Genomic DNA, 12,684 nt, shown 5'->3' on the forward strand with positions numbered 1-12,684 from the left:
TTCCCTCGGGACAATAAAGTACATCTATCTATCTAACCCAAACGGATACACCTCCTGTGCTCCTAGATGAGAGTTTCCACTATGCTTCACATCTGGTCGACATACACTGCTCTACATTCACAGAGAATCTTGTAATTGCCAGCCGACCTGAGTCCAGGGTCATCTATAACCTGCATGATCTCTGATTTGAGCTTCATAATGGGTTTGTGGATGGTATTAATCCAGTATTTCTGCAGGATCCTGGCGATCCTTCCCAAAACCATGGAAATATAGGGAAGACAAGGGGTAGCGATGGGTTTCTCCTCATTGTTAGGTTCCCTATTTTATTCATTGGCCCTCTTAAGGGCCCGATTGATTTCCTTCACCTTGTTGCCATTCTGTAAGAATGTGAGCGTAATCATTTTATTTCCTCAGGGGGACTCTCCGGCTCCAAAATAGTTTTTGCACAGTTAATCAAGTAGAAAGAACTGGAATTTGAATGTAAACAAGGTGGGAGAGCAGAACCCGATTGAGTGAGAACTAACCAATCAGAAGGGACGGACTATGGGGGTATGAATACTACCGGACTAGACATGCCAGGCATCATCCCTGATGAAAATGGCAGAGTTGTCATCAAAACGTCAGTTATAATCGAAACCTGTACCTGGATGGAAGCCAGAGAAGGGTTTATTCGTTTAACGACCAGGTTAAAATTTAGCAGATGAAACATTCCACACAATCAACTTGTCCATCTTCTGAAAAGAAAAATCTAGAGATACAGCACATTAATAGGCCCAACCAGCCAAACAAGTCAGCACCACTCAATTACACCCATGTGCCAAAGTAACCTAACCCATATATCTTTGGAACGTGGGAGCACCCACAAAGCACCCAGAGGAAACCCATGGAGAACATACAAATTCCTTACAGACAACAAGTGAATTGAATCAGATCCCTGGCACTGTAATAACATGATGCTAACCACTACAGCACCATGCCCCCCTGCCCCCCTACGCCCCCCAAGAATTCAGAATCATACATTTATGAATATACCAGATATCTCAAAAAGCTGGGAATCACTACTAGGCCAGTGTACTATATGCAATTAGGATATTATTATTATTTTCATGGGCTTTTACAAAACAGCATGAAATTTACAGACAAGCTGACAAAAATGAATCCAGCAACTTCTGAGTGTGGCCTCTGCTACAGTAAGCCACAGTATAATAGAACTACTGTTAGCACATACCTTGTTTGGATTAGCTACAGACACCCTTTCAATTTTGTCAACAGCAAAGAACTATTTAACTATTAAACAGAATTAAATGTTTAACTGCGTCACTTTTCCATCGCTTTTATTTTAATATGGGTAGAAGACGTGGGCTAATTCACTCTTTACGTGAAGTTTCCTATGAAGGCAGGAATTAAGTACATCAGAATCCTTAAGGCATCTAGTGTGGCTTACTGAGGTAGGGGCCAATCCCTCCACTTTCCTCCACTTCTGGAAAATGGAAATTTGCACAACAGCCAATTTTTTCCACCAAGGAAACTAAATACTGTACCTTCTATTGAAAGTGCAGTCAAATTTAGACACCGAGTCAGAAGTTGGAACCAAGCAATTTGAATTTAGTCCTGAAGAAGGGTCTCAGCCCAAAACATTGACTGTTTCTTCATTTCCATAGTTGCTGCCTGACCCACTGAGATCCTCCAGCATTTTGTGTCTGTTGCTTTGGATTTCCAGCATCCGCAGAATTTCTCACAATTGTAACTTTGAATCTGTACAGCATTACTAATGTCAAAAAATGTACTGAAGTGCTTAAAGTAACTGCATCATTTGAAACTTAACCAGATTAGAAAGCTGAATATAGATCTAGAGATGGGTTTAAATGAAGTCTTACAAAAGAGCTGAAGTAATGTGGATTTAGAATCTAAATGGTTGCAGTGAAGGAGTTTTCAGAGATTTTAGGATTGGATGCTTGCAGAGATGAGAGTGAATTGCAAATTGTATCTGATGTTTGGCCAAGAATCAAATGGGGAGTACAGGGCAAGAACATTCTGATAATTAAATGAAATAGAAAGGAAATGGAACTGGTATTCAGAGAAAGGAAGTCAAAGTGCTACTGCTTTTATCACACTGCTGAAATATAATATACTTGTAACTATAAATATTAACCACCAAAAGGTCCACAACCTTGTTGCTGGGTTTGGAGGTTTGTGTGCCTCAATGTCCCAGACATGTTCCAGCCACACTGGCTGGAGTCAAGGCTTTATTCTCTGGTAGGGTCATCCGTGCCAAACAGGTCAAAGGGTAGATGCCAGACTAAGCGTGGCCGACCAGTGCTCCAGGTTTGGGGGTTCATCTCAGTGCTATCAACCTTGATTGGTATAACAAAATTGTTACAGAAACAGCATGTGACTGTATTCCTGAGCCCCCACCCCGGACTTCCGTGACTGGCAGCAGTGAAAGCAGAGAGGAAGCTACTGACATGATGAAGGAAGCCCTAAACACCATCGGAGATGGAAGACCTTAATTGCTGCCCTAAACGCCAGTGGCGTAATGGGAAGAATAGATACTAAATTTGTAAAAGGGAATTGGTATTTCATTGCATGAAAGCAAAGCCTGAGTTCATTTAGTATCATCAGTGCTTATAAATTTAAATATGAAAACAAAATCTAGAAAAATTAAAACATTTTCAGTATTTCTCATTCTGCCCTGTAGGGCATCTTCAAGAAATCAGCACAACTTAGTAAAATTTGAAGAATTCCTTTGTTCATTGAAACTACTTGCTTATCGGGAAAATGCATGCACGGTCAAGAAAGCTCACCAACAACTCTACTTTCTGAGGAGGCTGAACAGAGCTGCACTTTGTACATCCACCATTAGTAGAGAGCATCCTAACAATCTGCATAACTGCTTGGTACAGAAAGTACACTGCAATGGACAGGAAGGCTCTGCAATGGGTAGTCAAAACTGCTCAATGCATCACTGGCACCAGCATAGCTGCCAGCAAGGATGAAAAATAGGTAGTAACATCATGAAGGAGAGCACCTACACTCCATCCACTGGAAAAAGCAGGATCTCCCAATGGCCAACAATTTAATTCCACTTCCCATTCCAATACTGTATGTCTATCCATGGCCGCCTCCTCAGTCATGATGATGCCACACTTAGGTTGGAGGAACAACACCTTATATTCCTTTTGGATAGCCTCCAACCCGATGCCATGAACATCGATTTCTCAAACTTCCAGTAATTCCCCCCCCCTCACCATTCCCCATCCCCTTATCTCCATGTCCACCTATTGCCTCTTTCTGGTGCTCCTCCCCCCTTTTTTTTCTTCCCTGGCCTTCTGTCTCTTTCACCAATCAACTTCCCCAGCTCTTTACTTCATCCTTCCCCCTCCAGGTTTCATCTATCACCTTGTGTATCTCTCTTCCCCCTTCCCCACCCTTTAAATCTACTAGCTTTTATCTCCCATTCTGCTGAAGGGTTTCGGCCCAAACCCTTCCTAGATGCTGCCTGGCCTGCTGAGTTCCTCCAGCATTTGTGTGTGTTGCTTGGATTTCCAGCATCTGCAGATTTTATCTTGTTTGTGAAATTTAAGCTATATATGCCCATTGTAAAGCATGCACAAGACTGCGGCTGACAATGGTGGTAATTGGTTGATGACCTGCATTGGCTGTGGTAGGCAAATGGCCAGCAATGGTAGTGATGGCTAAAGAAAAAACAGATCAAAATAAAATTGGAAACGTTTGCTTATCTGCAATCAAATCATAAAGGAAACCATCTGTACCAATTCAGTGCAGTAGCTCCATTCTCTGGTTCGAAGTTTTTGGTGGGTTTATGAAAATAATGGACTGCAATGTTTTTATTTTATCATTAATATAAATATTTACAATATTCTTATATATAACATTAGAAACTAGTAGAAGTGAAATCAGTTCAGACTTTACTTTCCAAAATCTCAGTACTATGTAATATGCCAAAGGAAGAACCAGTGTGGAATTATCTCCTGCAATGGATATTAATACAAGTTTGCAGAAATTTTTACAAACATACAAGATTGATTTCATCATGGCCTTGAAATAGCCTGTTCAAGAAATGATTTGATAGCAGAGAAACAAATAAGTATTTAGTTAAAATGCATATAATTTTTGAGATTATCTGTTGCTATTTTAAGTCAGTTTTAACATTGCCATAAGCCATTCTCATTGTTTAATAAGCTTTCACCAGTAAAACTACACAGCAAAAGAATTCAACCGCCACTATTCCCCTTGAGACTATCACTAAACTTTATTTCACTTTTATACCATTATTACTCAAATCACAGGCACAGATATTACTTAAGTAAGGCAACCGTTTAATTCTACTTTGAGCAAGTTCATTATAAACTAATTGAATTCACTCTCTACTTGCGGCTATTCTGCATTCAGAAGCCAAAAAATTGTACCTTAAATACTTTGGAAATGCTGCACACACTCTGCATAAACTTACTTGCCATTGTGTAACCCATGTATACTCCTCTTGGGTCTGAAAATAATCTTTTCCCTCGCCCCACCTCTCCATCTAAAAAAGGCTGAATATCAAACTGCCAAAGTTGAAAATGCTTTTCACTGCAATGCTAAGAAACTTAATTATCACGTCCAACAAATAAATTTCCAGATGTACTTCAGCAATGAGTACAGTCACAACCATGGCATATAATAAAGATTCAATAAATGACTAGAAACACCGATAAACTATAACCATTTTGTGTACTCTTCAGCAATGAAAAAGTAAAACACAGACATTCTAAAAGTTGCTGGTGAACGCAGCAGGCCAGGCAGCATCTCTAGGAAGAGGTACAGTCGACGTTTCAGGCCGAGACCCTTCGTCAGGACTAACTGAAGGAAGAGTGAGTAAGGGATTTGAAAGTGGGAGGGGGAGGGGGAGATCCAAAATGATAGGAGAAGACAGGAGAGGGGGGATGGAGCCAAAAGCTGGACAGGTGATAGGCAAAAGGGATACGACAGGATCATGGGACAGGAGGTCCGGGAAGAAAGACAAGGAGGGAGGGACCCAGAGGATGGGCAAGGGGTATATTCAGAGGGACAGAGGGAGAAAAAGGAGAGTGAGAGAAAGAATGTGTATATAAAAATAAGTAACAGATGGGGTACGAGGGGGAGGTGGGGCATTAGCGGAAGTTAGAGAAGTCAATGTTAGAGCTGGACAGGTGATAGGCAAGAGAGATACGAGAGGATCATGAGAGCTCTTGGCTCCATCCCTCCCCCTCCTGTCTTCTCCTATCATTTTGGATCTCCCCCTCCCCCTCCCAAATCCCTTATTCACTCTTCCTTCAGTTAGTCCTGACGAAGGGTCTCGGCCTGAAACGTCGACTGCACCTCTTCCTAGAGATGCTGCCTGGCCTGCTGCGTTCACCAGCAACTTTTATGTATTGCTTGAATTTCCAGCATCTGCAGAATTCCTGTTGTTTACACAGACATTCTAGTTTACAATATACTTTAACCAATTCACAATACCAACTGCAACTAGCTTTTGTGCCAACTTTGCACCTCTAAAGAAAAAAAACATATTTCATACCCAAGTTATGAGGGCAGTAATATCACATTCCCAAACTCTACAGTAAATTTACCATAAGAAATTATTCATTTGTAAACACATTCAGAATAATAAACTTTGAACAATACATGCATAATTAAGTGTATAGGTAAGTTACAGGGTGAAAGTTAGTTTGCATGCTATAAAGAATACCCTCAACTATGCAATCCAAAAATTCAAACATTTCTTATTAAATAAAATGATGCATCCTTTAATGCAATTTCAGTAGTTTAAAATAACACTTTTTAAAACAAAGCTCCTTTTTGTTAAGCAGTGCACTGTTGTGCAGAAAGAAAACAAGAATAGAACAGCAAAGTATATTATCAGCTGTTGTTGGAAATTTATAATCCCAAAAATAACAGAACCAAAGTAGCTTAGTTAATAGCAGCAGCAAAATAGTGCAAAAAAGTATAACAGGTAGAGCCATACTTACAAAAAACAAAGTTCAAATTCCACTCCACTGATTTGTCTTCCTATCCAAGCAACAACGTATATTTAGTTGAAGCTAAGGTATAGCAAAAGTACTGCTACAGCTCGTAATTGCACTTTGTTCTTGGCTTTGGGACCATAACAAAAAAAACACAAGGAAGGATAATTACAATCAGAGCTCTGAGATCGAATTTACTCTTGTCAGTCTTGGGCTCTTTTAATGCTGAGTTATACATGCCTGTCAATAGACTTGAGAAGTTAAAATAGACATTTGGCTAAAATCCTTTAACTACTTAAAAATTTGAAGTAGTTATTCTGTTAAGGTACTTCAGAATTCAAGCTAATGTAATTAAGTTCAGCGCACAATTGCTAAAGTCAGGATCTGGATTTTCCCCAGAGTAATGACTACTCTCATCTACTCAGGAGCAATAAAAACAAAACTCCAAGTTGATTGATAGTGGCTTAGGCTTCCTTCACAGGAAGCACTGTATGCATCCTTCTAAAAGGTATCGAAACAAAAGATTTTATGTGCCAGAAATCTGAAACAAAAAAAGAGTGCTGGAAACACTCAGCAAGTCAGATTGCATCTGTGAGAGGAAAGTAGTTAACATTTCAATTCAACATCCTTCAAAAGAACCTGGACTTGTGCATTTCACTATGTCTAGCATTTAAAGGTGGCACTGCGTCATCTTTATGAATGGTCAAGTCCTTCCAAAGAAAATGCTTCCACATCGCTTTTAAACTTAGAATCCCAGGACCAAACAATAATGTTATGGCAAAAAACTTGGAGAAGAACATACAGAGGTGTTAGTGATCGCAGGTTTTGGAGAAACTGTTGAAGAAGTCTTTACATAGCCGATCCAGTTAGGTTTCTGTTCAATATAACTTTGGAACATTTACATCTAGGAATGTGACAACCATAATGCTACTGAATACCAAGGGAGGCGATTCATCTTTCTCTTGTTGGAATAGGTCACTGTCCGACAATTAAGTGGCACAAAAGCTATAGTCACTTATCGGCCATGCCTCGCAGCCTGGAAGAATAAGCCATTTTATTATCTTGTGAATTAATAATAAAATTGAACACTGAGCACTCAATGATGAACTGGATGACACCTGATGAAACAATTGAAAGGTCAACTATCTGAGTAATTTCTACAACTGTTCTAGGGCCAAGATCACTGGCCTCCAAAAGACACAATCATCTTCCTCTGTGCTTTGTAAATCCCCAACTAACAGCGAGTTTTACTTTCATTCACATTGATGTCACCTTTATAAGAGCACTTTCCTAGCACCTCCTGTTAAAGTTTGCCTTGGAATTAGTCAATCCCATCTCACTTTTGAAGATTATCTCCTTTAGTACATCTGGACAAATGGCAGAAACCAAACTATAAGTGAGTGATTAGTTTTTTAGCAAGTGGGTGTCTTTGTGGAATATATGGATCAACTTTTGTTTCTGGATTTGTCTTTCTCAGGAGATAAGCTAGCCACAAACATCCATGCTGAGTAAAGAAGAGTAAGTGTTAGTTAATAATAAAGGCTAGGGCTGAAAAGGTGTAAGTAAGGAGACAAGAATTAGGAGTAGCCATAGTGCATTTCAACCTTTATTTGCTTCTCAATTCATCAAGATCTTTCTTGATCTTTTCCCTCACTATCACTTTCCTGCACTACTCCTTATTCCATTTCTACTTAGAATGAACCCAATAGCTAAGACTCCACAGCCTTCGGAGTTAGAGAACTGGAATGAAGAAATTCCTCTTCTCAGTCCCTGATGATCGTTATTCTGAAACAGTGAACTGTAGTTCTGTATCGGTCAGCCAGAGGAAATATTCTCTCTACACCTATCCCTTCAAGGCCTGTAAGAATTTTGTAAGAATCTCTACACAACTTCAATAGGAGCCCTTCACTACTCTGTCCAAAGATTTTCACAATAAACATACTATTTGCCCTCCTAACTGCTAGCTGTACATCGATACAAATTTCAGTGACTTGAGTAAAGTGCACCCAGGTCCCTCCAAATATCAGCATGTCACAATTCAATGATATTCCTGCTTGTTCCCTATTTTACAATATTTTTCTTTTGTGACCTCACATTTCTTCCACATTATATTCTATCTGCCATGTTCCTACCCATTCACTTAGCCTTCTATATACTTTTGAAGCCTTACATGTGTAAATCATGGCTCTCAATGCACCTTTTGTATCACTGAACGCAATCATTATTTCCAAGTTTTCCAAAGACATACCCAATACACCAAAACATAAAATCTATATAAAAATTGGCAGATTACCCCTGATTATTCTTGAAATATGATAATCAGATTCACATGATACACTTCTCCGATTGCTCATTGTACAATTTGCTGCAGTGCTAAAGGAAAAGGAAAAATAAGCAGACCCAAACCTGAGAGAAATAATTTAAGGAGTAAGAAAGGGAAGGAAGGAAGGAGAAATGGTATGAGGAAAAATGAAGCAGCGGGGATGATGCAAGATGAATCTCAAATCTGAAGTAGATAAGTATTAAAGCTATAGTATTGTCATTTTTGGTGGGGTAGGGTGATTATAGTCAATATTTTGAAAAGCTCAATAATGGCTCCAAGAAGCACATACACAGCTCTAATGAATGAATTAACACTCTTCTTTATTTCATGTAGACTAGAAGAGGTAATGGCAATAAGACTGGGGGTGGCAAAAGCAAAGATACAAAAACAATTTTTAGAAAATGCACACAAAGAACAGGAAACAAATACCTAGAAACAGGGCTAAGTTATTCAGGACTGAGATGAGAAATTACACATGTAAGGTGGTAAAATGACTGGAGGCTCAGTTATTGAATTTATTCAAAACAGTGATTGATACATTTCTAGATCTTGAGAGAATCAGGGGATATGGCGATAGTTCACCAAAATAGCACTGAGGTGGAAAGATCTACCAAGATCTTTATGAATAGTGGAGCTGGCTCAAAATGCCACCTAATCTATTCCTGCTCCCATTTCTTAAGTTCTTGCAGTTTAAAAGCAGTTCAATGACTCGTGTATAAATCTAAAATCCTAGAAACTTAAGGTTCCCTCCGCTGTTTCCTGAATAGGATGCAGATGGTTGATGAGAGAGAACACCAATGATGAACTTTTATTACACAATCTAACAAACACTTTTGGCAAACAAGTAATTTGGTAGGTTTTAACCTCTAGGGAAAAAATACAGAAATAGTTATAAAGATTAATGACGGAGAATACAAACTACAAGAGAGAAAATGTTAAAAGATCATGCAAGGAAAACCAAGTTTCCAGCCAATTTTCAACCAGCCAGAACTTTGTTTCCCACATAATGTATTAGAGAATTGCTAGCGAAGAAAGTTGCAAAAATAGTCTGTAGTACAGAAATAAGTTTTAACAGCTGCAGAGGATCCTTCTTGGGTACTGAAGCTTCCACCATCTCAGCAGGCATTCTTCAACCAACTGAATTCTGTGCATGTCATTATTAATAAATAGCTAATGAACTTGCCATTCTGCCATTAATGGATATCATATGCTCCCTGCTAAGGACTTTGACAGACACAGTACACTGCCAGAGTAAATTCAAAGTAGAACAGTATTTCAATCTACAAGGAACTAATCAATGAATCAGATCATCTTAGGCATACGGAAGTTGAAAATCAATTTGCTCAGAGACTTATGTGCATGATTGAAAGCAAATTAGGTTCATGTTTCTTTTTTTGGATTAACCACCAGATGTATTTCTGGGTCTGGCAGAAGCTAGATTACAAAAATTGATCAATATTGCTATATTATGCAAGAATCAGGAAAGTAAGAGACAGGCTCCTTGGATTTTCATCTAACAATTCCTTTATTCCCAATGTCATTTTTTTTTCTTGACTCTTTACCTGCGATGTGTCAAGGCACTTAGCTAATAAACAAAAATATTCCTGATTTGAACAATGACCAATACAAGGAATAAAATCCCACATAGAACATAATGATAAAACATTGGAATAATTTCAGCAACAATTGGAATTTGTACTGGAGGGACTGTGTTTGCTATTAGATGGATGAATTAATTTTGGCTGGATGACCTCCTGATCAACTATTATCCTGTAATCTTAGATACAAGACCTATATGCTGGACCTATATACCCCACTTTTGCTGTAATTGGGGACAAATGTTTCATTTTACAAACTCACTAATTTTACATCTGAACAACATTGCCCATATCTGTACATGCAGAATTCTACAATTACATGATACAGTATATCATTTCTAAAAGTTAAAAGTTAACAGACATAGGGAACCTTGGTTTTCAAGGGATATTGGCAATCTGGTTAAGAAAAAGAGAGAGGTGTATAGCAGGTATAGGCAACAAGGAACAAATGAAGTACTTGAAGAGTATAGAAAATACTAAAGGAGGAAATTAGGAAGGCAAAAAGACATGAGGTTGCTTTAGCAGATAATGTGAAGGTAAACCTGAAGGGTTTCTACAAGTATATTAAAAGTAAAAGGACAGTAAGGGACAAAATTGCTTCCCTAGAAGATCAAAGTGGTCATCTATGTGTGGAGCCTCATGAGATGGGGGAGATCTTAAACAACTTTTTTTGCATCAGTATTTACTCTGGAAACTGGCATAGCATATATGGAAGGAAGGGAAACAAGCAGTAGTGTCATGGAACATATAGGGATTAAAGAGGAGGAGGTGCTTGCTGCCTTACAGCGAATAAAGGTAGATAAATCGCCCGGGCCTGATGTGATATTTCCTCAGACCTTGAGAGAGACTAGTGTAGAAATTGCAGGGGCCCTGGCAGAAATATTTAAACTGTCCTTAGCCATGGGTATGGTGCCAGAGGATTGGAGGATAGCTCATGTTGTTCCGTTGTTTAAAAAAGGCTCCAAAAGTAAACCAGGTAATTACAGGCCGGTGAGCCCGACATCAGTAGTAGGTAAATTATTGGAAGGTGTCCTGAGAGATCGGATATACAAGTATTTGGACAGCCAAGGGCTGATTAAGGATAGTCAGCATGGCTCTCTGCGTGGTAGAGTGTGTTTAACGAATCTCGTAGAGTTTTTCGAGGAGGTTACCAAGAAAATAGACGAAGCAAAGGCTGTGGATGGTGTCTACATGGACTTCAGTAAGGGCTTTGACAAGGTCCCACATGGGAGGTTAGTTCAGAAGGTTCAGACACTAGAGGTTGTAGACTGGATTCGAAATTGGCTGTGTGGGAGAAGACAGACAGTGGTAGTGGATGATTGCTTATCAGACTGGAGGCGTGTGACTAGTGGTGTGCCTTGAGGATCTGTGCTGGGACCATTGTTGTTTGTTGTCTATATCAATGATCTAGATAATAATGTGGTAAATTGGATCAGCAAGTTTGCTGAATAGACTGAGATTGGAGGCAATGTGGACAGTGAGTAAGGCTTTCAAAGCTTGCAGAGGGATCTGGACCAACTGGAGGGGTGGGCCAGAAAGTGGTAGATGGAATTTAATGCAGACAAGTGTGAGGTGTTGCATTTTGAAAGGACAAATCAAGGTAGGATATACACAGCAAATGGTAGGGCACTGAGGAGTGCGGAGGAACAAAGATCTGAGAGTTCAGATACATCATTTCCTGTAAGTGGCATCACAGGTAGACAGGTTGTAAAGAAGGGTTTTGGCATCCTGGCATTCATAAATCAAAGTACTGAATATAGGAGTTGGGATGTTATGGGGAGGTTGTACAAGACATTGGTGAGGCCAAGTTTGTGGTATTGTGTACAGTTCTGGTCACCTAACTATAGGAAGGGTATCAGTAAGACTGAAAAAGTGCAGAGAAGATTTACTAGGATGTTGCCAGGTCTTCAGGAGTTGAGTTACAGGGAAAGATTGAACAGGTTAGGACTTTATTCCTTGGAGCGTAGAAGAATGAGGGGAGATTTGATAGAGGTTTACAAAGTTATGAGGGGTATAGAGAGAGTAAATGCGAGTAGGCTCTTTCCACTTGGATTAGGAGAGATAAGTGCGAGAGGACATGGCTTTAGGGTGAAAGGGGAAAGGTTTAGGGGGAACATTAGGGGGAACTTCTTCACTCAGAGTGTGGTGGGAGTGTGGAACGAGCTGCCACCTGACGTGGTAAATGCGGGCTCACTCTTAAGTTTTAAGAAGAAATTGGATAGGTACATGGATGGGAGAGGTCTGGAGGGTGCAGGTCAATGGGACTAGTGGAATAATGTTTAGGCACAGACTAGAAGGGCCGAATGGCCTGTTTTCTGTGTTGTAGTGTTCTATGGTTCTATTAACATACTGTTTCCTCCTCTAACCTGGTCTGAGATCGGCAAATACCTAAATACATTATCTGCGTATTATACTTTCTACTTTGATCGCAGTCCCCGAAATGTATAATCCCTGCTTACTAGATGTCAAAATACAACTATCTGCCATCTCCCACCCATCCTACACTAATTTTAACTTTTTATTTTGCATATCCCTTTACTTATAAGAAAGTTAATTAGTAATGTCCCCAGACCTCCTCAAATACGTTTGGTAAAACCATCACAAAATGTTTCAAGATGTTGTTTGGGTATGACAGGAATCTTGGAAGAAGTAACATCGGTTTAGGAAAAATTGTGATGCTCAGAAACATCTCCCCTCTTTGCTTCTATCAAATACAAAATGCGTTCTGATCAGAACACTGCAATGATTTCAACTCAAG

This window comes from Mobula birostris, chromosome 6 (genome assembly GCF_030028105.1).
Source record: "Mobula birostris isolate sMobBir1 chromosome 6, sMobBir1.hap1, whole genome shotgun sequence".
In the NCBI taxonomy this organism is placed as follows: domain Eukaryota; kingdom Metazoa; phylum Chordata; class Chondrichthyes; order Myliobatiformes; family Myliobatidae; genus Mobula; species Mobula birostris.